The sequence below is a fragment of the Artibeus jamaicensis genome, unplaced genomic scaffold (genome assembly GCF_021234435.1).
Source record: "Artibeus jamaicensis isolate MK-2021 breed Jamaican fruit bat unplaced genomic scaffold, CSHL_Jam_final contig_465, whole genome shotgun sequence".
Lineage (NCBI taxonomy): Eukaryota > Metazoa > Chordata > Mammalia > Chiroptera > Phyllostomidae > Artibeus > Artibeus jamaicensis.
In genome coordinates this window covers 3,558,184-3,581,222 of record NW_026521843.1, presented here as the reverse complement: position 1 = coordinate 3,581,222, position 23,039 = coordinate 3,558,184, and the positions used below count along the sequence as shown (strand labels likewise).

The 23,039-nt window shown below is 57.5% G+C and overlaps 1 protein-coding gene across 3 annotated transcripts in view; it reads right to left on the bottom strand.

The window, feature by feature from the left end:
• Window positions 1-23,039, bottom strand: part of HPCAL1 (hippocalcin like 1) — a 79,224-nt gene that overhangs the window by 46,538 nt on the left and 9,647 nt on the right. The window contains exon 1 of one of the 3 annotated variants that reach the window (XM_037151748.2): window positions 951-1,053. The exons of the other annotated variants lie outside the window; for them this stretch is intronic. The gene's annotated coding sequence lies outside the window, so the exon portion shown is untranslated. Of the gene's footprint in view, window positions 1-950; window positions 1,054-23,039 lie in introns of those variants that run through there. 3 annotated transcript variants of the gene reach the window in all.

Sequence of the window (23,039 nt, the reverse complement as noted above, 5' to 3'; positions counted from 1 at the left end):
CATAAAGGCTGCCCCGCACTGGCCAGTGCGGTCCCCACTGAGCCGGCCAAGTGCCCCCGTGCCACAGAGGGGGATGAGGAGGCAACACGGACGGGGAACGACATACCCCATGTGCCGCATCAGGACGCCCTGACTCCGGCCGACGGCTGCTTTCCCCCGAGGGCTAAGAAACACTGACACAGATTCCTGAGCTCGGGTGAAACTACGACCGGCCCTCCCCGAGCTCTGTGGCACGGCCCCAAAGGCAGGCTCGCTTCTGGAAATCAGGCCAGGCCGCTGGACCAGACAGGCGCTTGACGACATGCCGCGCAGACCTGGAGTCCTGGGAGGCCAGCACTCAGGGTATTTTGAAATAAACACACAGCTGCTGCCCTGACAGATGCAAACTAAGAGGGTTAAAAGGTCCGTCTCTCTGCACCTAAGTCCCTCCATCGCTGGCCTGGCTTCTGCGCCCCCTTACCACTGGGGTTCACAGAAGGTGGTAATGATGCTTGGGACAGGATGGCTGAGCGCTGGGTGGCTGGGCCTTCCCTTGCTAAGCCTGGGCCGTCAGACCCTGGGAGGAAACAGAAGTCAGGGAGGAGGAGTGGAAGGCGAGCGGACACAGCATTGCTTGGGCCGGGCGCACGAGGGAGACCTCGGGAACCCCCAAATGAACACCCAGATGGGAATAAACACCCCGGCACCACGGAAAGAGGCAGTCATCAAAGTGTGCTCCAACCTGTGGTGGACCCGGGCCGGTGGAAGGTCCCAGAGTACAGGAGCTGGGCTTGCAGGAAGGGAAGGCTATTTGGGAGTGACACCCCGCCCCCAGTGAGATCCTGGAACCCCAGGGTGGCCAGAGGCACTTCCAGCCAGGGGTGGTAGGTGGGCCATTTGAATCCTGTTTTCCAGCCCCACCCCCTGTCTCTGTCCCACCTAAGGGCGGGTGCCCACAGTTTGCCCCTAACCTGAGATCACAGTGGCCCAGCCATCACCAGCTCCAGAGGGAGACTTCCTTGGATGTCCCCACCCGGCATGGTCCCAACCTGGCTGAGCCTGGCACAGAGGAGGAGCCCAGGGCGCGAGAAGACCAAACCAGCGACCACGTGAGCAAGTCCTTCTAAACAGCAGGGGCCACCGCAGGGACCCCAGAGCCGCAGTGGTTGGACACACGCCCCTCCCTGAGGCTGGCCTTCACGTCCAGTAAATAATGGCTTCCGCCCCAGCCAGCACGGGGGGGGGGGGGGGGCAGGGGTTCTGGAGGCTGCTGAAGTGAATTCCAGTAATGCAATACTCGGCCTTATCTACGAACACTCTGTGCCTTTGAGGCTGAAAACACTTTGCAGGCTCCACAAGCAGATAAAAATCCCTTAGAAACCAGTCTGGGCGGGAGAGAGGGGTGGAGGGGGTGTGGAGAGGGAGAGGAACAAAGGTTTAAAATGGAATGTTGGACGTCCTCAGAATGGTCCTGACCCTCGGAGAGCTGGGGGAGGGGAAGGCCAGGCTCTGCAAACCTGCTGCGGGGGAGTCCGGGAACACAAGAGACAGGGAAGCGAGAGGGGAGGGGGCGCGGTGCGGGGAAGGCAGCACATGTAAGTTCCGCTCGATGGCAAGGATGCCAAACACCTGCCTGGGCCCAGTCGGCACAAACACACACACCGTCCGTGGGTCCCTGGCTCTCAGCTACCTGCCCAGTTAGCCCAGTGGGGGACACTCTATCCTGGTCATTCACACCCACTGGCTCAGACCTAAGACATAAACACCCCCAAGGGTATCTGGAGGCTTGTTTTGCTCAACTGTCTCTAAAAAACAGAACTGGCTCCTGATTCAAAACAGGAAAAAAAGCCACAAGGAGTGCAGTGCAGTGGGGGATGGCAGGGACAAAGCCACAGCTTTGGGGACGAGGGAGCAGTTCCTCCCAGATGCCAAAGGCGGGTCCTGAGCAAGGTGTGCAGGCTGTAGGGCTGAGGACAACTCCAAGGGTCCCCTCCCACCTCTCGGCAGCTGCAGGATAAGGGGTCTTCAGCCCCGTCCCAGAGCTTCCTGGCCTGGCCACCATGCTGGCCGCCTGGTCTGGGCACTGCTCAGAGACCCCTGGGGAGGCCAGCCACGTCCGCCCACAACCCCTGCACCCACCGTTCCTCTGGGAGAAAGGCACTAAAGGAACTGAGCTGGTGCCCTGCCCAGGGGGCTGTGGCCCCTGCTCCAACCGTGGGAAGTCTCAGAACCCCAAGGCTTTGCACACACATGCACACACACTCCCCCCTCAGACACACACTGAGACGTGGCACAGGCTCACACCCCGTTTATGTCCACATCCCTCCTCGTGGTTGGGCGCACAGGCCATCTGTGTGCTCAGGCTTCTGAAACGTGGCCGAATGTTCCCGGTGGCTGCCCCGGCTGGGGCCAGGGAGTACTGCAGATTAGTAATCTGTGTTCTAGTCTCCTACTTTCTAAATGTTCTACGGTGAGCGTGCATGTAGCAGAAAAAGTTCAAGTACACAGTGTTTTAAAGTCCAAGACAAGTCGACAGAGACACACATACGAACCTCATTTGATTCACAGAGCAGCGCTGAGTATAGGGCCTCCAGGTCACAAAGGAACAAACCAAGGACGGAGACGAAGGAGCTGCCCAAGGTCACCAGCTAGGTGTGCTCCAAGCCCTCCTGAGAAAGGCTTTCTCCGATGTTTCCCAGAGAGTGAGAGAGAGAGAGAGAGTAAAGAGTACGGGGGGGGGGGGAGCTGCGTATGTGTGGCGCGCAAGAAGCCTGTCTCACTCATTTGGTTATAAAATATTTCTGAGCCACCAGATGGCCCAATAGCGGCCGCAGATGCCCTGATAGCTTTTCTTAATTTCTTTGCACAGGGCTCCATTTCACAGACCTGTCGGGTGATATCCAAGACGCTATTCAGCGGTTCCATAAACACAGTAACTGTACAATTTAAGAAATGCCATGCGAGGCGTCCGCTCAACAGATGTGTGTGCATTCATGCTTCCCAGATGAGCAGGCCTCAGGCTAATCCCCAGGCACCGGGGCAGCAGCAGGGGCCCTGGCCAGCAGCCTCCCAGGCCCCTTCCCAGCGGGCCACCTGCCCAGGAACCCGGGCTCTGTTATATAATTAATCCCTGGCTCAGAGGTAGGGCGCTCCCTTCACAGACTTACCCAGGCTCCCTCTGTACGGAGAGCCAACATCAAAGACCGTGTCTGCCTGGTCCTGCAAGATCAAAGCTGCGGGGTTGATGAGTTCACTGCGGCACTCGGTCTTCTGCATGGTTCGTTCTGCCTTTTCCGGTTTTGTTTAGCCTTTAATAAGGGACCCTTCACGCCGGGTCGTCCACTGCTGGATAACCAGGTTCCAAGGCAACAACACGTCGGGCTCTGCGCAGCAGCGCGGCACAGCCCTCCGCTCCCGGCTGGGTCTGCACTTCGGAGACCTGGCGTACGGACGTTCTCCGTAACCGCGGGGCTTCCTGGATGCCTAGGACAGGCTGGTGGAGATTAGTTGCTTGGGAAGAGTGCGGCGACGGGCCAGTCATCCAACCAGTGTGAAAAGGCAGAGACATGTTCTTCTGTCTTCTCTGGTTGCTCCTCCGGCCTCTTACCACCTACCCACCCCCACCCCTGCAACAACAGGACAACAGACAGACCTGACGTGCCACCGGTGGCCAATCTAAAGTCCGCTCTGCAAGGACGTGCTGTTTCTGGCCTCAAACTTAGTATTAGTCGGTTCCAGCCAGACCTCTCCGAGCCGGCAGGGCCCACGCTCCACATAAGGTCTGCAGTCTGAGGCAGGTAGCCACCGCTCACAAACCCGTCCACCAGAGGCACCAGCCAAAGCTACTCCTCACCTTGAAAATGCTTCAAAAACTTCCAAAGTCAGAAGTGGAAGACAGGACAACCCTGAGAGCAGGAGAAATAGCTCACGTGGAGTCTGCAGGCAGAGCTAGGCTGGCTCACCATCCAAACACCCGGGCGAGAATCCATCACACACTAGTATGAATTACCACCAGGCCAATTCGCCTTGCACAGAAGAGAACCGGCACTCCCAGAATGGGCCTTCTTAGTGGTGGGGCCGGGGACACGGGGATAAGTAAGGACTGTGGTGTGTTTCAGGGGGTGGAACAGGCCTCCATGGTGCTGGAGTGGGCGCCTTAGGGAACAACAGCCTGGCAGAATGGGCACAGTAGGGAACGAGGCATGAAGAGGAATGAAAAGGGGCACACGTTTCCCTCGTCCTAAAACTCTGCTGCCCTCACCCCCCACACACAGGCAGGTGGAAGGAGAGAGTGGGAACCTGGTCCTCCCCCCTCTCCTGTCCCACGTGGGGCCCTGACCGGGAGCCGTCTGTCTTAAAGCCCGCGCTGCTGCTGTGCGGCTCAGCCACGGCCAGGCTTGAGCATCAACCTGCCCGTAAGTGGGACGGGCAATGTGGGTGGGGAAGATGCAAAGGGCCACTTACGCACCCCGGCCTTGGATTCAGGCCCCGGGACAGAAAAACCCAGACTCCTCAGAGGCCAGGCTGGAACATTCTGGCCAGCCTCTGGGGGGTGGTGGCCCAGCCCAGGAACATGCTGTGCCTCCCCTGGCCTGGGGAAGCGAAACTCAGCTGCAGAGAGAATGAGAGCCATAGACAGGAGAGCTTAGCATGTGGCTGAAACACAGCCGGCTCTTTACAGCCCAGAGGCCTTAGCACATGCTGTTCCTTATGCCTGGAATGCATAAGGAATGTCCCCCCCGTGCAGAGAGCCTAGCGCCCCTGAAAGCCCGGGCAAGTGCCCCTCCCAGGCTGGGGAAGTTGCTCCCCCCTGGAACTGCCCTGCCCGGGAGCCTGTCCCATGGGCTCTGGCTTTTAGGATGGTCCACCCCCACCCGGCTATGGGCCAGCAACTGCAGCTCGCCAAGTCCCAGGACCCCGAGATGTCTGGCCGCGCGCACCGAGGCAGGGCAGGCTGTTCCAGCAGCACCTTCCTGGGGACACAGCGTGCACCCTGGAAAGGACCGGCACAGGGACACGCCCCCGCTCTCACCCGGGGGAGTTGCTGTCTGAGATCATACAAACCGCCCCCATCTAAATGCAAAAGACAGCGAAACTTTGAAATGAAGACCCCTTAAACCCTAAGCTTCTGGATCTTTTCCAAATACTAATTTTCCCCCCGGGACATCCCCGGTGGAGCCCTTGGGGCCTCAGCCTCCCTCAGGAAGCCCTGGGCAGGGCCAGCCTCAGCCCTACAAGCCTCTCCCAGCCCCTCGCCATCCCCACAGAGCAAAGCCTGCAGCTTCCGCCCAGGGTCCTGAAGTCTTCCGGCACCTTCCGTGTGTCTGGGACAGAGTTTCAGTCTCCACAAGCCCCCACCCACGGGCACAGCAGAGAAGGCCTGAGAACATGCCTGGACGTGAGTCTCCGGCACAAATCCCATCATAAATCTGGACCCTCGGGTAGTTCGACTAGGCTTTAAGAAAAACCGCCCGGGGCCAGCGGGTTAAAGCCAGACTGCAGACAACCCACCTCGGGGGCACACGGGGAGCTCGGCAGAGGGGGCCTCCAATGAACTGTAGTTGCAACTTATTACACATCCAATGCAGTGTCTAGAATTTGTAACAGATGTTGTGTGGGAGGGGCGGGGGTAGGACTGAGCCCAGAGAAGAGAAGTTCCAGGGCTACTTTAATGAAATCCTCAGGATTATAAAAGCTCCGTCTTGGCCAGAGGCAAACGGACAGGCCAGGGCGGTAGGCAGAGGCAGGAAAAGGGCTCTGGGCCGGGAGGCGGCTGGACAGCAGGGCCGTGCACACGCTTGACCGCAAAGGTGCTTCAAGGTCAGACTGAGTGTCAAAGGAGCCTCCCCTGGCACCTGAAGTGAAGCTTTGGGGCGGGGTGGGGGTGGGGGTGGGCAGGATTGGAGTCGGGGCCCAGCCCGCTGCTGACAGGCTGCGTGGCCGGCAAGTCCAGCCCCCTCCGAGCCGGAGTCTCCATGGGACAAACAGGTGCCGCCGCGCCTGCACAGGCATTCCCAGGCCCCCGTCCCCCCCTCCACTACTGTCAGTGACATTCTGCATCACCCAACATTGAAGACACATCAACAGAATGTGTCCCTGCCAATCCTGGCAACACATCATCCTCACTGAGACTGGGCGAGGTTCTAGCCACAGGCCCCGCAGCAGAACAGCTGTGCCTTACGGGTCGGGGTCCAGAAAGCCACGAAGGAAGTGCTGCCAGCGTCCCGGGCACATGAGGAAACTGGGCTCCGAGAGGTTAAACCACTTCCCCAAAGCCACACAGCTGGTTGGGGGGCCACATTTCACCTGCAGGCCTACGTGTCTCTTCTGCTGGGGACGGGGGGAGAAAGCAGTGCAGGTGCACCCACCCCCACGTTTGAGCCCTGAAGAGTTCGAAGGTCACGGTGCGAGAACAAAGCCCATAGTGTCCCGTGCCCACAGATTTTACCAGACCAACATGATCGAGTGAAAGAACGTCATCCCAGCACCACGAAGCCCACCAGGAATGCACCCGAGTTCTAATTTCTCCACATCTTCAGCACTCGTCACTGTCCGCCTCTTTGATCCTGGCCCTCCCCCCCATGGGTGGGGAGCACCCACGTACAGGGTGCACATTTACAGCTCATGCCATCCTTCTGTGACAGCTCCCGGGCCCCTCACAGCCTTTCTCCGACGAGTGGGCTGCCGGCGCAGAGGAAATGAAGAACCTGACTAAAGCGGCCAGCTTGTCACCTCACCCGCCGGGAAATCAAAAGTGCAAGGTACTAACTAGTCCTGGCTCAAATTCTCCTCCGGCCCAGAGATGGACCAGCTGCTGGGAGGTCTGCGAGGCACTGAGGAAGGGGCCCTGCCCTTGCACCTGCAGTGAGGTTCACAGACTCGAGCCCTTACACAAAGGTCCCTCGAGCCGGTTTCCTCGGTCTCCAGTGCTCCCCTCCTATGAAAAAGTCTTGGTCCTCAAGAGACCATCCCATCTCTTCAGTCCTGTCCTGCCTGCTAAGGGGATTAACAAGGCTCCCTTAACTCTTCCTAAAAATAGCACACACACCCTCCCCACCCAAGGATGGTCAGTGACACCTTAATACAGATTGAGCAGCTGCAGCCGTGGCCGGCTTGTCCCCAGGAACGGGACCTTCCTGAGCACGGGCTGACTGGCACTGGGCACAACTGGACATATGCCAGGAGGGACATCTGAGTCACAACTTCCGAAGGCCCGATGGCGGAGAAAGAGCCCGGGAGCCGAGGCCTCTCCTCCCCCAGCTGGTGTGCAGCCCAAGCGAGTTCCTCAGCCTCTCTGAGCCTCGGGGCCCCGCCTGTACGCCCGCAAAGGACACCTGCAACAACACCAAACCTCGCGAGGTGGCGAGAGAAGAAAATAGAACATGAAAGCGGCCCGAGAATGACCAAGCTAGAGAAGTCCTTACAGGCTTAGGGGGCAGGGGGTGCCGTGGAGTGTTTCACAATGACAGTATTTTTGTCCTTTAGAAATAGTCATCAGGAGTAATAATTACGCACAACTTCATACTAAACAGCAAGACCTTACAAGTGTGCAGATTCCTAACCTATCAGCAATTCTAAGAATTTGTCCTGAAGCACAATCACACAGATTAGGAGGGGAGGAGGGTATGAGAATGTTCACAAACTATAGGACTCAAACTAGTCACTGGAGATGCCTCCCACCGCCCTGAGGGCAGACCAGGCCACAGGTCTGCTTGAGCCAATGACATCTGAGGGGACCGATGAAGGTTCCCTTGGAGGGGGCTCTGCCTCCGAGCTGAAGCAGAAAGAACCATATATTGTTCTGCCCTTCTCTTTCTGCCAGGAGACCAGTTCCGTCACCAGGACTGCCGTCAGCCTGGATCCCAGAGGGACAAGGGTCTAGGGCAGGGTCACAGCCAGCAGTCAATGGTCAGGTGACTTGAGTGAGAAAGAAACCATGAAGGATGTTGCAAACCTCCAAGGTTTGGGGCGGTGATATTGGTTACTGCAGCAGAACGTAGCTGTCTCATATGAAGCCACATTCCTCCTAATGCAAACCTGCTAACAACCTACACAGTCAGCTAAATAAATCACCTACGTGTGTATACATATGCATACACCCACATACATGTAACTATATGTGATACATTATAATACATACAAATATATATGCACATCTACAACAAAATGATGTATACGTTGGCATAGAAAATATTCTCAATATGCTGTTAACTTTAAAAGGCAATGTGTAAAATAGTATTGCTGACACAGGGTGTCTTTTGACTATTTAAAAAAATCCATAAATCAGTAAGAAAAAGATAATTTACATCCATTCCCCACCCCCCGTGGGCAAAGGAAATGAACTTGTAATTCACAGTGGAGGAAACCAGAAGACAATAGACATTGACAAAGTGTTCAGCCTGGGTAGAACTCAGGAAAGGGCGAATTGAAGCAATCACGAGATACTATTTTACACTCATCAGATAAATGAGGTAAAACGGCAATGTCTGACCTGTAAGTGCTGCACAGACGTGGGGCAAAGGAACCACTTTGTCCTTGCAGCAGGTAGAACACAGATCAACCCAACAGGATCGGAGAGCGTGAGCGGAGCGTGAGCAGGCCACAGGATGCGGCGATGCCTCTGCTATAGCGTCAGGAGGTCCGAAGGGACTCTCCAGGTGTGCTCGTGCTGGCTGTCTAAGCAGTGTGGAGCAGTCAACATCGTTATCTCACAGGTCCTCCAGGTCCTGCATCTGGGTGCAGCTTAGCGGGTGCCCCTGGCTCAGGGCTTCTCATGAGGTTCCAGCTGGACTGTGTCCAGGGCTGTGGTCTCATCTGAAGGCTCAGCTGGGAAGGGTGCAGACATCTGCCCCCAAACTCACTCACAGCACTGTTGGCAGCCTCCTTTCTGGCCTGCCTGACCACATGACACCTGGCTTCCTCCGGGGCAAGTGACCAGAGAGGCAGCAAGAAAGCACCCAAGATGGAAGCCACAGCCTTTTCATAACCCGCTGTCAAGGTGATGGCCCATCTGTCTGCTGTTTCCTAAGTCAGTGAGTCCAGACCACACCCCAGGGGCGGGGAATCCCCATGGTGCAGGTACCAGCAGGCACGGGTCATGCGCCCAGTCCCCCAAGCTGCCTCCCACGGTGCTCAGGAAGAATCCCATCATGCCAAAAAATGGAAAACACAGGCCGCACATAACTCGGGAGATGAGGAAATGGCGGCTCACTGATATGACGGAACTCCACACAGCAGCTCACACAGGAGAGAAAACAGGACCCCGGCCCCTGTCTGGGGACCCACACGGTCAAGCTCACACACCACGTGGCACAGGCCGCCATGGGCAGACCACCGAACGACAGGAGGAGCGAACACAACTACAACCAATACAAACGTCTAACACGTGAAGACGAATGTTCCGTTTCCGGCCGTGCGCACGGGTGGTAAGAACACCACACGCATGGACAGAATCCTCGCTCCCCAGGGGGAGGGGCTCCCCAGAGAGGCAGAAAGCAGAGAGGAGGACAGGTGGGACTTGGTCTGGCTCCGTCGTGTGTACAGGTCTTTATGGACAATCGATCCTTAATGGAAATGTGATCTTGCTGTTGCTAAGTAGCCACATTCCCACCACACGCATCTGCAGGGCATCTTGAAAGTGTGGACACGGAGGACAGTCTTTCGTCCCTCTGCAGACCGAAGCTGTCCACGAGGGCATCATCTGCCCACCTCTGCGTCCGGCCTGCACAGACCCCTTTGTGGGGACAGAAGTGAGTCCTCAGGGGTGTGCGACAGAGGCGGGCAGGAGCTGTATGGGGGGATGGAGTGGGGGAGCATTAGTTCTTCTTTGCTTTTCTGTGTTTCCCAATCTTAACGAAGTGATGCAGAATTCTTATGTACGAAAAAAAGAATTTCTTAGAAAATTAAGTCAAGCTCAAAAGCAAACCGGTTGAACACCAGGGAAGGTGCGGGGTGAGAGTAAAACACCTGCCTCCTCGAGCAACAAGACCGGAAGCTCCGGTCACCCCGGGAGACGTCCCCGTCCCCGTGTGGCCAGGGCCCTGGGGACCGGCCTGGGAGGCTGCATTCAGCCCCACTGCCCGGAGGGACAGGCTTCCCGCTGCCTGAGCTGCAGGAAGGAGGCTGTTGAGACCAGGCTGCTGGCTCCCTTGACCTGTGGCTCAGGCGAACTTCCCCCGGAGGGCTCGCGGAGAGCACGGTCCGAAGGACCACGCGGCTCCCACAGCGCAGGCGCGAGCATCTACCATTAACTGTGACCACGTGATCATGACCACGCTCTAGGCTGCTCTCTGCTGCCCAAGTCAGATCACCGCTCCTGTCCCAGGAGAACACAGAAACTGTAAAGAGAAGTGTCTTTGCCCACGTCCACAATGCCCACCCCAGCGTGACCCTGCTCATACAGGGAGGGGCCTCTGCACCCGTGTGCCCAGTTACCCCTCGGCCGTCCCTCCCAGCTTCAGCCTGCCCAGCCCGGTCAGTTTAGTGAGAACCCACCTACCCTGATGTCTGATCCCCCTGAATACCCGATTCCATCCCGGTTCCGAAGTCCTGGACCTGCCTTCAGCAACCAGGTCAGACAGCCCCGCCCCTGACCTTGCTGGCCTTCTTAGTGCCATATTTTGTATAATGCACAGTTTTGCCCTTGTTTTTGAGGGAAAAATAAGGATGTGCATTATATATGGATAGTACCTGAAATATTTTGTATCTATTCTGGTGTTTTGTAATTATTTGTTACATACAATTTCTTATACCATCATATGTTCAAAAATAAGTGCCAAAATTCCTTTATAACAAAAAACAAGTATCTAAATATAAATAAATAACTGAATTAAAAAATTAAAACGGAAGATTCCCCCCCCCCATGAAAGTTTGGGCCAAAAATGTGGGTGCGCCTTATACCTAACAAATTGAGGCACTTTCCCCACCCACTGACCCCCTCATTCAGCTCCTGGGCTGTGACCTTGACCTTGCTGTGCTCTCCCACCTGTCGCAGTGGTCCCGAGTGAAGTCTCCCCACCACTGAACCAGTACCAGGATCACTGTGCTTTAACAGCCCGACACCCAGGGAGGGGGTACAGGCACCGCTGCGCCTCGGCCCCACCCACCCACCCATTGAGGCAGAAGCAGCCTGAGGAGGGGGGGCTGCCAGAGAGCAGCCACTGCAGGTCAGATGGGGCTTCAACGTGCTTTCAAACACAGGTCAGAGAACACGACGAAGTCTGCGCTCTGGGAGCGAAGCCTGGAATGGAAGGAGGGGCTGAGCCCGCAGGAGCGCAGGAGAGGAGAGAAGCAGCGAACAGGAGGCCAGCTGGAGGATGTGTGGGGAAGCGCAGGAGGTGACCGGGCCGGTCACCTCCCTGGAACCGCCCTTGTCGTCCTTCTCAGAGGTGAGGGAAGAATAGAGGGGGTGAGATAAGGAGCCAGTCTCTGGCTGTTCAGAAAACCAAGGAAAATCCACAAGCACAGCCTGGCCCGTGCACCCTGGGGCCAGTCAGCAGGCTTCAGACTTGGGGGTTTCAGAGCCTGTTACAGGCTGCAGTTCATCTCGGGGCTGGTTCATGAGACGACATGCGTCCTGCTGTCCCACGGGGCACCCTCGCTGCCTGCCTGCCGATCACACCCAACGGAGCCTCAGGCTCCGACACCTGCCACCTCCCGGCAGCTCAGGAATGGACCCCGCATGTCACCCTGCTCCCCAAAGCTGTGATCATACCCCTAGAGCCTAGTCCCCTGGCTTTATGTCCACCAGGCTACAGGGGGAGACAACTGGAACCCAAGGCTTAGCCATGTGGCCTGGAGCAAATGTCAAAGCCCCCTGCTCACCACCTCAGTTTTCAAAGTGACCAGTGGGGGTGACTGTGGACGCTCAAGGCCAGGACAAGTGCCAGTCCGCTCGTCACACCAGGGAGCCCTGCCTGCCACCCCCCACGCTGCCTTCCCTCTCAGCCATGCTAAACTGTCCTTCCTGGGTGGCCAGGACAGCTCTTAGGGACAGCGGGGACAGGTCTACCTGACCTTAGTGACCCCCAGGACATACACCTAGAGCTCTAAAGAGGTTGGTTCTCTTAGCCAAAGAAGGTGAGCGCTGGAAGGGCCTTAGAGATGGTCCAGGTTAGGGTTCTCACACATTTCGACTAAGTATTTTAAAATGAAACCTTGCCCAGACCCTCAATAAAACACAGACTCGGGGCCCGCAGGCAGGCAGAGCAGCCCCGCCCCCTGCTCGGTTCCTCCCCAGCCACTCCCGGCCTCCTGGCCTCTTCTCCTGGCCTCTTGGGCCCCCGGAAGCTCCTTTGCAGAGCGGTCAATGGCCCACTGGATAACAGCACAGCCACGAGTCCAAGGGCAGGAAGTACAACAGGTGTCAGGGCTCTTCCTGTCGTGAGAACAGGTGACCGAGCTCCCTCGACAAGCCCTGCCGAGGGCACTCCACCAGCACAGGGATGAGCTCAGCCAGGGGCCACCATGAGGTGGCCGAGCAATCAGTGGCAGATGATTTATCTCCAGGTCCACAGAAGATCAGAAACATCAGTCGGAAGAAGGAAGGAGCAGCTGGAGAAGACAGAGCCTGGAACTGAGCAGGGGACAGGAAGCGGGACAAACAATGGGAGCTCACGAAGGCCCGGGGCGCTCGGCGAAGGGCAGGCCGTCTCGGCTCCCTGGGTGGAGAAGGGCCCAGAGAACACTCCTGAAAAGGCAGGTGCCCCTCTCCGCTTTGCCACTGGTTGTGGCACAGCCTTGGAAAAGGTGCTGGGAGCTCATTTCCCAGCAGGGAAGCTCACTTCTGTGTCCTTTCAGCCAACAGAGATTTCCTAAGTGTGTCCTGGGTTCGGAAATGGAGCGTGGCACGGGGGTCCCAGCCCTGTGCCTGAGAACTCGGGCGGGAGGACAGGCAGCAGGAGGGATGCCCACGGGGTCCTGGGCAGCAGGCCGGCCATGGGCAGAGCTGGGGAGGCTGGAGGGACTGGCTGTCCAAGGCTGGGGCCAGGGGCACCTGGAGAGTGGCGGGAGAGGTGCCCCAGGCAGGCCCAAGCCAGAGGCCAGACTGAGCTGCCTCCTGCAGACTCCTAGCAAGTCTGCCCCCCACCCCCCAAGCGCTCAGCAGGAGGGCGATGCGGCCTCGTGTCTTAGAGAAGTCACTCCTGCAGCTGGGAGGGCAGATGCAGGGCATGAGAGGGGAATGGAACCGGCCAGAGTGGTAGACAGCCCCATCCGAGGGAGCCGGGTGAGGAGTGGACCGCGGTCACAGGACAGCAGACAAGAGGGGCGTGCACAGGCACACAGTACCGAGGCCGACTCACCAGGCTTCGAGTGCCTGGAGTCCTTATTTAAAGTGCTAGCGGGCCTGCGAACCAGACAATCACGGTTCGATCCCAGTCAGGGCACATACTGGGGTTGCAGGCAGGTTCCCTGCAGGCCAGTTCCCAGCAGGGTACGCATGAAAGGCAACCATACATTGATGTTTCTCTCCCTCTCTCTTTCCCTTCCCCTCTAAAGATAAATAAATAAAATCTTTAAAAAATGCTAATTCCCAGGCTCCAACCCTTCTGACTCCAAAAGCCCCGGGTGAGTGGTCAGGGTCCGCGCTTTGAGGAACTCGGCTTGGAGGGTGACTGCTGTGCACACTGAGTGAGGGGACAGCCACGGAGAACCTAGACCCGGCCTGCAGGGGGCGCTCAAGGAAAATTCCTCCTCCTTGCCATCTCTTGAGTAAGCTAAGGAATGCGTTAGATACATCATCACTTAAATTAACCCCTTACACACTCCTTAACTGAGCACTCTCCTTGCCAAAGGCTAGGGGCTGAACAGTGCCCCCCCAGACTCACAGTCTGACATCCTCCAGACCCCCAGGACCTCAAATGTAGCTGTATTTGGAGGCAGGCTTTTTATGGCAGTGGTCCAGTTAAAATGAGGCCATGTGGGTGGACCTAGTCCGATCTGACCGGTGTCCCTCTAAGAAATCAGGGCACAGGCACACACAGAGGGACAGCCGTGTGAGGACACAGGCAGGAGGTGGCCGCCTACAAGCCACGGAGACAGCCTCAGAACGACCCGGCCCTGCCAACACCCTGGCCTCCCACCTCCAGCCCCCAGGGCTGTGAGAGAAACTTCTGTTGTTTGAGCTGCTGAATCAGAGGAAAAATGGAGAATCGTGTAGCTGAGTAACTTACCCAACAAGAGGGGGGAGGGAAGGAGGGGACACAAGGCCCCCAGCCCCTTCAAAGCCAGTGCAGCGTCACTCTCCCTGAAAGACGAAATCAGAATATTCCTGGGAAAGCTTTCTGTAAATGGGAAGCAGCCGCCCGAAAGTTCAGGACAGACCATCTTTCCTGCTCATCAGAAGTGTCTAGACTGGGACCTTCAAGCAGGTTTCCCTGCCTCCCATCCCCCGTGGTACCCACACAAGACCCTTGTCACACATAGGGCCATGCGGAGAAAGAAACACCTCTTGCTCAGAGACTGCACAAAGTCAAGTCTTTGATTCAAAGAGAGAAAAACCAAAAGGACCAAGATTTAAATAACAGGAAGTGTTTTTGAGGGTTGAAGACCTCGGGAGCTGGGGAGGGAGGGCATCCGCTGCTTCCGTGCCTCTCCTGCAGCCTTGAGCTTAATGTGCCCTCGGCCTGCGCCCCCCACCCCCACACAGGGCCTAGTGCCGCCACTGCCACTGCCACTTCGTGTGGAAAAGACAGGCAGATCTGAGGCCGAGTGGGCGGGGCCGGCATCACTGGGATTCTGGCCTTGTGTGGGGGTGGGTCCAACGGCCAGGAGGGTGGGAAGGGGGGGATACGCTGCAGGGAGAACGTGAAGTGACAAGGAAGAGAGCATTCTCCCTGGCAGGAAGGCGTCGCAGGGCTGCTTCCGTCTCCTTGCCTCTTTCAGCTTCTACCGACACCCGCATCTCTTGGCTTGTGGCCCCTCCCTCCACCTGCAAAGCCAGCAGCAGGGGTGCATCCCTGGCCCACGCTAAGTCAGTGCCACGGGACTCACACAATGGCACTGGCTCCACCCAGACCATCCAGGATACTCTACTCTCCCCACATCCAGCTCCTCAATCGCACACGGCAAAGCCCTTTCCGTGTGCGGTAACACCATCACGGATGCAGGGATTAGGTCAGGGAGCCTTTCGGAGGCCCTTAACCCGCCTGCCACATGACAGTCACAGACAGAGATGCAGTCCCCGAAGCTGGGGCAGGGGCTTTCGACCCCCTGGGTGCACAAGGCCCAGGGCAGCTCCCAGGCCTTCGTAGGTTCACCCTCGTGTCCCTGGTACAGGAGACGTGGATGGGACCAGGAAGCTGCACTTAATAAATAATCTCTTCAACCCTCCACAGGCTCAACCATCGGGAGCTGAGAAAGGGTACAGGTTGAGGAGTAACCTGGGTCTCAGGCCACAAACCTCACTGAGCAACCTGTTCCTGGCTGGAGCCACACACGCCGAGTGCCAGCACAGACTGCCGCCTCGGAGCTGTGGCCCCTCGGAGAAGTGGCTCGGCCGTCCCTCCCCGGCACACCAGGCCGGGCTGCGGGGAACTGCGTGAGCAGCTCAAGGACAGAAATGGCCTCCACTCGAGTCTTTTTATACTTCCTAAATCTAACAGGCCATTACGGATGAAGCTTCTGCGACATGAGTCAGGAGATGAAAAGTTACGGGTCTGGCGTTAACCATAAATCACCCACTTGCAATATAAATATAGTAAGTCATTAGCGTTCATGCCATCTGCAGAGAATCCAGCCTGGCTCCGAACCACACCGTTCGCTACCAGAGTAAGATGAGGCTCTTGGCCAAAATGAAGTCCTGGCTGAAGGTGAGTGTATCCACACCCACAGATGCCTCTGAGAGACTGGCTCCTGCACAGTCTTCAAGATGAATCAGAAAAAAGAAAACATCAACAACTGAGCCCCAACACTAACAAAATAACTAATGTGGATAAAGAACTTTAACATACAGAAGCTTGCATCTTCCTGGTGCCAGCCTCACCGGGCCAGCACCATCGACACGTGAGCAGATTGGGGATCTGAGAAGTTGACGGGACATGGAGGGCTCCCGGGCCACTGAGCAGACCGCCAGGGCCCGACCCCTCCGCCGGTCACTGCGCAGGACTCACAGAAGCAGCCTCGAGTTTGGGGGCAACAGAACTAGTACCCACAAAATGCACATTCTGGAATCCTGTAACATGCTCTGGAACAATGCAAAGGATCTCCCCAACTCTTCGCCATGGCCGCACAGCCCAGAGAGGGGAAGCTGGGTTCCTGGCTGACTCAGGGGACAGGCGCCTTCCGCAGACTGGAGGGGCCCTGGGGCCACAGGGAAGAGGCACCTGCCTGCAATCCTGGACGTGCTCAACTCCCTGGGAGATGCTGCGGCCCAGAGGTTCTGGCGCCATCTCCCTCGGAGATACGGGGCCCACGGTTAAAGTCGGGGTCAGCGCCACGTGCGCCGGCTGCCAGGGCCAGGAGCTCTTACAGCAGCCTGGCAGAGAAGGGCTCCCAGAGGTGCTGATGCCTGGGGCTGAGCCGAAGGGACAGCTGAGATGATGAAAACGCCCAATGTGTCTGGGGGGTGGCAGCAGTCCAACCCAGCTGGAACGAAGGATGGACACGGGGCAAAAGGCCACGGTGGCCCACGGCCCAGGCTGGGAGCCTGGAGCATCTGGCTGCCGGCACCAGCCAATTTCACAGTGCATGCGGAGGGGGCGGGGCAAGTGCTCTATAAATGACCAAATCTGTGTCAAGTGACACTGCCCCAGTTGTCCCCAAAGGGAGAGGCCACATGGCTCACGTCCGAGTGGGAGCCCCTGCGGGAAGGGCTGTGAGCCCCTCGAGCAGGCTCGGCCCGTCCTCTCCCTGCCCCTGGCTTTGAGTCCCCTGCGGCGGCCTCACCTCTCTTCACACGGGACTGAAGGGCAGCACCTACCTGCTAATTCTCGGCCCCAGGGTCCAGCCAACACCATCCGACCCGGACCACCACCACCCACTGCTTAAGCGTCTGAGGATGAGGAGGATAGGCCAGCAGCCTCTAACACACACTGGAACTGACGTCCCCCCCCCCACCTGCCTGCACTCACTCCTGACCCCTTACTTTCAAAGCCACCCTGGAGAATGTGGCTGAGGTGACACCCTTTACACCCCGACAGTGACCATCCTCCAGTGCAAACCGCCACCCTCTGGGTGTCCCCGTGCAGGATACATTCAGTGAGCACGGAGTAGGTGACGGTTCCGAGACCGAGCCCTGCCACCTCAGAGAGGTCAAATGATGGCCCCTGGCAAACACCCAGCCTTCGATCTCAGTGCTCGGCGCTCTCCTGGGCCTCTGGTTTGGGTGCACACTCAGGGTGTTCTGCAGCAGGTTAAAGGTCAGGGCAACGCCCCCCACTGCCTCATCACAGCCCAACCCCTGCCTCCCAAAGGGCGGGTCTCAAGCAGCGAGGACCCCAAGTGCAGCCCCCCTACAGGCACCAATTAGCAATTCAGCAGGACCCAGGCCACCAGGTGGCACCTGAGCAGACAGTCCCCCGCCCTCCCATCACCTGGAAGAGCAGACACAAACCAGACTCTTGCAGTTCCAGCTCTCGACCTCCTGGACCCTGTACTGGGGCAGGATGCTTCTCCGCAGGGATGTCCTGGGAGAAACGTCCCAGGAGAGCGCTGGACCTGGCGCTAGAAACCCGGGCCTGGTCAGCCGGGCACTAGCGCGGGGTGGGGGGCGGCAGGTCTGCCTACAAGGAAGAGGGTGCAGGGAAAGCCACCCCAGCCTGGCACTCAGGGGCCTGCAGCAGTCCTGGGGTGACCGCCTTTGCATCCGAGACCTTGGCTGGTGGCAGTCTGAAATCCAGTGTCCTCAGCTGTAAGACAGTTATGGCCCCAGGAAGAACCTGAGCACAGGTGGTGATGGCAGCTACAGAGTTAAAGGCACTCAGAGTTTCACCTAACAGACCCCTACACACACCCCCAAACAAAACAAACCTGCTGGGCTGTTAGTCACTGCTCATTAGCCAGGGTGATACAGAACATCTTCATCAGAGGTCAGCTGAGACGATGGGCTGCCACCAGGCAGGCCCATCGGCAACCTCCAAAACTCGGGGTGGAGGTTTCTGAGAAGGGGTGGAGGGCTCTGTCCCACTCACAGTGGCAGGGTGGCCCTCCCAGAGGCGAGGAAACCGAGGCAGGGAGGTCAGCGACTCTGACTCTTCAGCACCCAGACCAGACTCCAGAGAATCCCACCCACTGCCGGAGAAAGGCAGCGAAGCCGGGCCAGGCCCAGGAGGAATTTCTGCATAACAGACCACTCGCAGATAGCGCCGTCGTCGTGGCAACCGAAGTCTTAACAACTTTGGCATTTCCACAACCTTGAATTGATCCAGTTCTCAAAATCAACATTACAATGAAACAGTATTTGCATTTAACTCACTTTAATTGGCTTTTACATAACAACAGGGTGGGTTACTAGAGAGCGGGACCCTTAAAACAGCAAGACGAAAGTTAATAATTTAAAATGTCCGTGTTTGGAAAAATTCGTCACTGATTTTCTGGGAGTGTGTTTTGCTTCTTTTTTTCCTGAGAGGACAGCGGGCCCTTCTGCATGTCGAGAGTCGTGGTTCAGACTTTGTTGGTCATCCCATTTTAAAATTAAAGACTGGAGTGGCGTGGGCTGTTAGCTTGAGGCGTGTGAAGTGGGCACGCAGAAGCAACCCTGGCAGGGAGCGGGCGCTCAGGAGCGCTGTGTCGAATGAATAAACGTGGGCTAGTTCTCCTACCTGAGCTAAGGTGCGTGCGGCAGTAGCGCCCCAGGTATGTGAGTTTTTACCGTTTTCGTTGTGAGGGGCGGTACCCTTATCCGGTGAGGGTGAGGGGTGCCCGTGGGAGGGGAGGGGCCTCCCGGGGAACCAATGCCTGTCCCGCCTTGCTCGCCACCCACAGTCCCACCGAATTCCCACCCCTGCCGGGGCCAGTTACAGTCCTGAGGCAAAGCCGGTGTGGGACGGACACACGGGCATGTTTGGTCTCCGCTCACGGGGAAGACAGGTGTATTTTTTTAAAGCCATTCCCCCTGAGAGGTGCAATAACTCTGACGGTCAAGTACAGGTGCACAGGACACGGGCAGGGAAAAGGGATCAACCGGCAGAAGCCCCGCCCACTTCTGGAAAGACAGACTGACGCGCACCAGGCGTGGGGGAGGCGATTCCCAGCAGAAGGACCAGCCCGTGCAAAGGCCCAGGAGTGCCAATCAGCGCAGTTCCGGATGTGGGCGTGGGGGGTGACAAGGGAGGGGTTGATAAGGGAGGGCGGCACGGAGAGCCCTCCGGGCCCAGCTCGGCACTGGACTTTGTCCTTGCAGGCCAGGGTTGACAGCGCTGAGGGGTGCGGTGCGGCGAGAGCCTCCTGCCAGGTGTGTGTGAGGAATGGGCCTGGGGGCAGGGGGCTGCAGTCTCTGAGACCGACAATAACGCAGGCAGGTGACAGCACGTGTAGCGCAGGTGAGGGCAGAGAGACGGGTCTGTCCAGCATCTCGATCTCCATGGTCAGGGAGGCCAACAAGATGGGGCGGAGGGAAAGGAAAGCTGAAAAGGGGCCGCACCCTCTGCCGGGCTTGCCCGTGTGTGGGGGTAGGCCGTGGGCAAGTCACGGCGGCTGGGGGACACGGGGTAAACTTGGTTTGGGTGTTCCATCAACGTAAGACCCAACAAGAGTGGCGGAGACACGACGGGGTTTCCTCTGTGCCCCAGCCTGGGCAGCGGTTCAAGAACGCCATCAGAAACCCAGTCTCCTCCAGCTCCACCGTCCTCCCCTTGTGACTTTCAGCCTCGCGGTCACAGGCTGGCTGCCCTACTTCCAGAAATCTCATCTGCTTTCCAGGCAGGTGGAAGATGAATGGGCCTCAAGCCTTCTGTCTTGGGACTTGGGCTTTTTCTTCGAGAAGGGAGCTTGGACAGGAGAGCATGCCAACAGTCTGGAACTCACTGGGCTCTCCTGGCTGGAGGGTGAAGCCTTCGGTCACCCAGCCTCAGAGTGGAGGGGCCCTCGACTTGCTGTCCCCCGGGCCTGCTGTCCCCCTGCCCAGCTTCCTCGGAGCAACTGCCTAATTTCTTTCCAGACTTCGCTCAAATGTCACTGTCCCACAAGGCTTTCTCTGACCACCCTTGTCAGTGTTCCACACTCACCCACCCCTATCTAATACCTCTACCCCCTCTCCAGTTTACTTTTTCCACAGTCTTACACCTTCTAGGTCTTACTACATTGTCCCTACATCACCGAGGCCCTGAGTTTACTGTCCGTTGCTCCCAACTGTGGAGACAGCAGGACTTCTGCCTGGATCATTCTTAGCACAGAGCGGCACGGAGGAGAGCTCTGTGGGTGAGTGAGTGAGTGAGGGAGTGAGTGAATGAATGAATGAATGAATGACAGACAGCAGCTCTGCCACCTGGGGATTCCCTTTCCAGGCCCAGTCTCTGACTGATCAGAGACTATTCAATGCACAGTCCCTGCCCCCGGCAGGGAGGAAAGACAAGAGCCACGTTTGGGAGCCTGGGCAGCAGTGCACCAGGAAAAGCAGGTGGCCGAGCAGGCCCAGGAGGCATCTTGGTGGAGGCGGTCTCTGGGCAAGGCTGGGAGAGTGAGGGCGATCTGGGGAGGGGCAGGGGACCAGATGGGCTAGCACACGTCCCTCTCCCCAAAGTATGGCACCGAGGACCGCGAGGAGTTCTCTTTCCCACGTTACCCAAACCCAGGGCCCACCATGGGGCGTACACTGCCTTCTAGGACCAGCCCCCTTAGCTGGGCACACTCAGATGTGGACAAGTTAGTCCCTGACAGTCTTGCACCCCAAGTCCCCACCCTTCCCCACCCCCTGACCCTCAGGTCCTGGCAGAGGTGACCACAACACAGGCAGTAATCCAGGAGGCAGTTTAGGGGAGCTGCTTGCTCAGTACATGCTTGGATCTGAGCCAAGCTGGCTGCATCTGAACAGGTGTTTTTAATCCGAGCAGCCTGTTCCCGGGCCGCCCAGGCTGCTGGGGCCGGTGCTGGTCCTTAACATTTCCACAGCATCTCAGGGTCTGCGGGAGGTCAGGGGGCTGCTGCACAGAAGTCCCGGAGGCAGGGTTTGTGATCCTCACCTGACAGACAGGGAAGCAGATGCACCAGGGCGGTATCCAGGCAGACCCCAGGGACCTGCACAGAGAAGGTGATGGTGGTCCCCTGGTAAGGGGGCAGGACAGGGACAACGGCCACTGTGGTGCCTTCTTCCTCTAGCAAAAATGATCTGCTTCTGTCCACCAGACAGTAAGTCCATCAGTCCAGCACTAAGAGGAGCTCTCCTCCTCTGCAGGGAGAAGGCCAAGCCCGCCTATTGGGTCACGGTGCGCACAAAGGCTGGGGTCTGTCCCCCTTCTCATGCTGCCAACATCCGGCACAGCCAGCAACCCTGCTCTGCACCCCCCGTGCAACCCCTTCACGCTGTAAGGAGCCCGCTCGGGTCCCCACCACTCAGCAAGCCTGTGTAGCACAGCCGCCCGGCAGAGACCTTTGCCTGTGACAAACAGCAGAAAGGAGGGAAAAGAGTGGACGTGCTTTTGCTGATGAACAGACTGCAGAGAAGCCCAGGGCAGGAGAAAGGGGGGACACCCAGTGCGGCACCCTGAGCAGCTGGCACTGCGGACACTCCAGTCTCCCTGGGCCAGAGGCCACTGAAACCCAACTGGATGAAAGGAGAAAGGGAAGTGCCAGGTGTTTGACAGGACCCGGGTGCAAAGAGCTTTCCGCTCAGCTAACCCTCGAGTGACTGCCTTGGGAAACCATTAGGCGGGGCGGGGCCCGAGAACAGGCACGGACGGGGTTTTTAGTGTATCAATGTCCGAGAGGCAGGCTGGGAAAGCGCTGTTCTGTCTACGGGAAAAGGTCGGTGAATACGATGAACAGATCCAACACAACAGCTGGTGTAGCACCCCTCCAACCTGGCCTGGGGCCGCCCTCCCCCAGGACAGCGTGGGGAGTTCTGAGCCTGTGCGGAGCTGGTGGCGTCTGCCGGGGGTGGATCAGCCCTCGGCCCCTCCTTGGGTCCTGCTGTGTTGCCTCGGTCACACCCACAACATAAGCCCCACTAGGCCAGGGCTCCCCACCGGCCTGCTCACTGTGTACCCGGGCCCAGAGCAGGCGGGGGGTGCTCCGCGTAACTGCACATTACATGGGTGGTCACTTCGCGGGCATTAAAGAAAGCCACAGTCCTGGCTTTATTAAAATAGTTTGTTCTGCTTGCCGTGTTGGATGGGCGTTCCCCAGATGCAGGTTAAGTGTTCTGGCAAGAAAGACGGGTTACGCTGATAATTAAGCAAACAGAGCAGAAGGCAAAACTATGTCACCCACCAATCTTAAGTCAACCCAAACATATGACCTTTGTTTAGGAAAATTTAACTCACACCTAATTTCAGATATGCCCCGTACAGGGAGGCGGATTTTTTTCTGGGACAACTGGGAGACCCAGGTCCCCGCAGGGGCACACCCAGGCTCCATGGTAACCTCCCCGCTCCCAGCGGCACAGCTCCCTTCCGGCTTCCGAGAGGGATCCTGCGATAACCGGAGGCCCCGGCTCCTGAAAATAACGATTTTGAACCCCGGAGCCGCACTAATTTCTTCAAATGGGGTTTCCAGATGATGAAGATCCTGAAATAATTCACCAGATGTGCACGGAATTTTGCTGACAATTATATTTCTCTCTTAAGATCATAAATACGGACGGCAAACTATAAAGGTGTGATTTTTTTTTTGGTTAAACTTCTCATCCAAGAGACTGTAAGCCATCACTGACATAGTAGCAAAGGCAGCCGCTGGTTTTTCATATCTTACGGCGATCTTATTGGCCCGGAGAGGCAGCCCAGTCCCCGAGCATCTCTCTCCTTCATTTACCCTGAAATTAATCTCTCATATTAGCCAATTTCTCTGATGGCTGGCCTCGTTTTCAGCACCTTTCCACTGCTGACTCAATATCCTGAACTCAGATTAAACCTCTGAAAAATGAAGGGAATAACAGCCTAAGAAGTCTTTGGAGGGAAGTCACTGCAAGT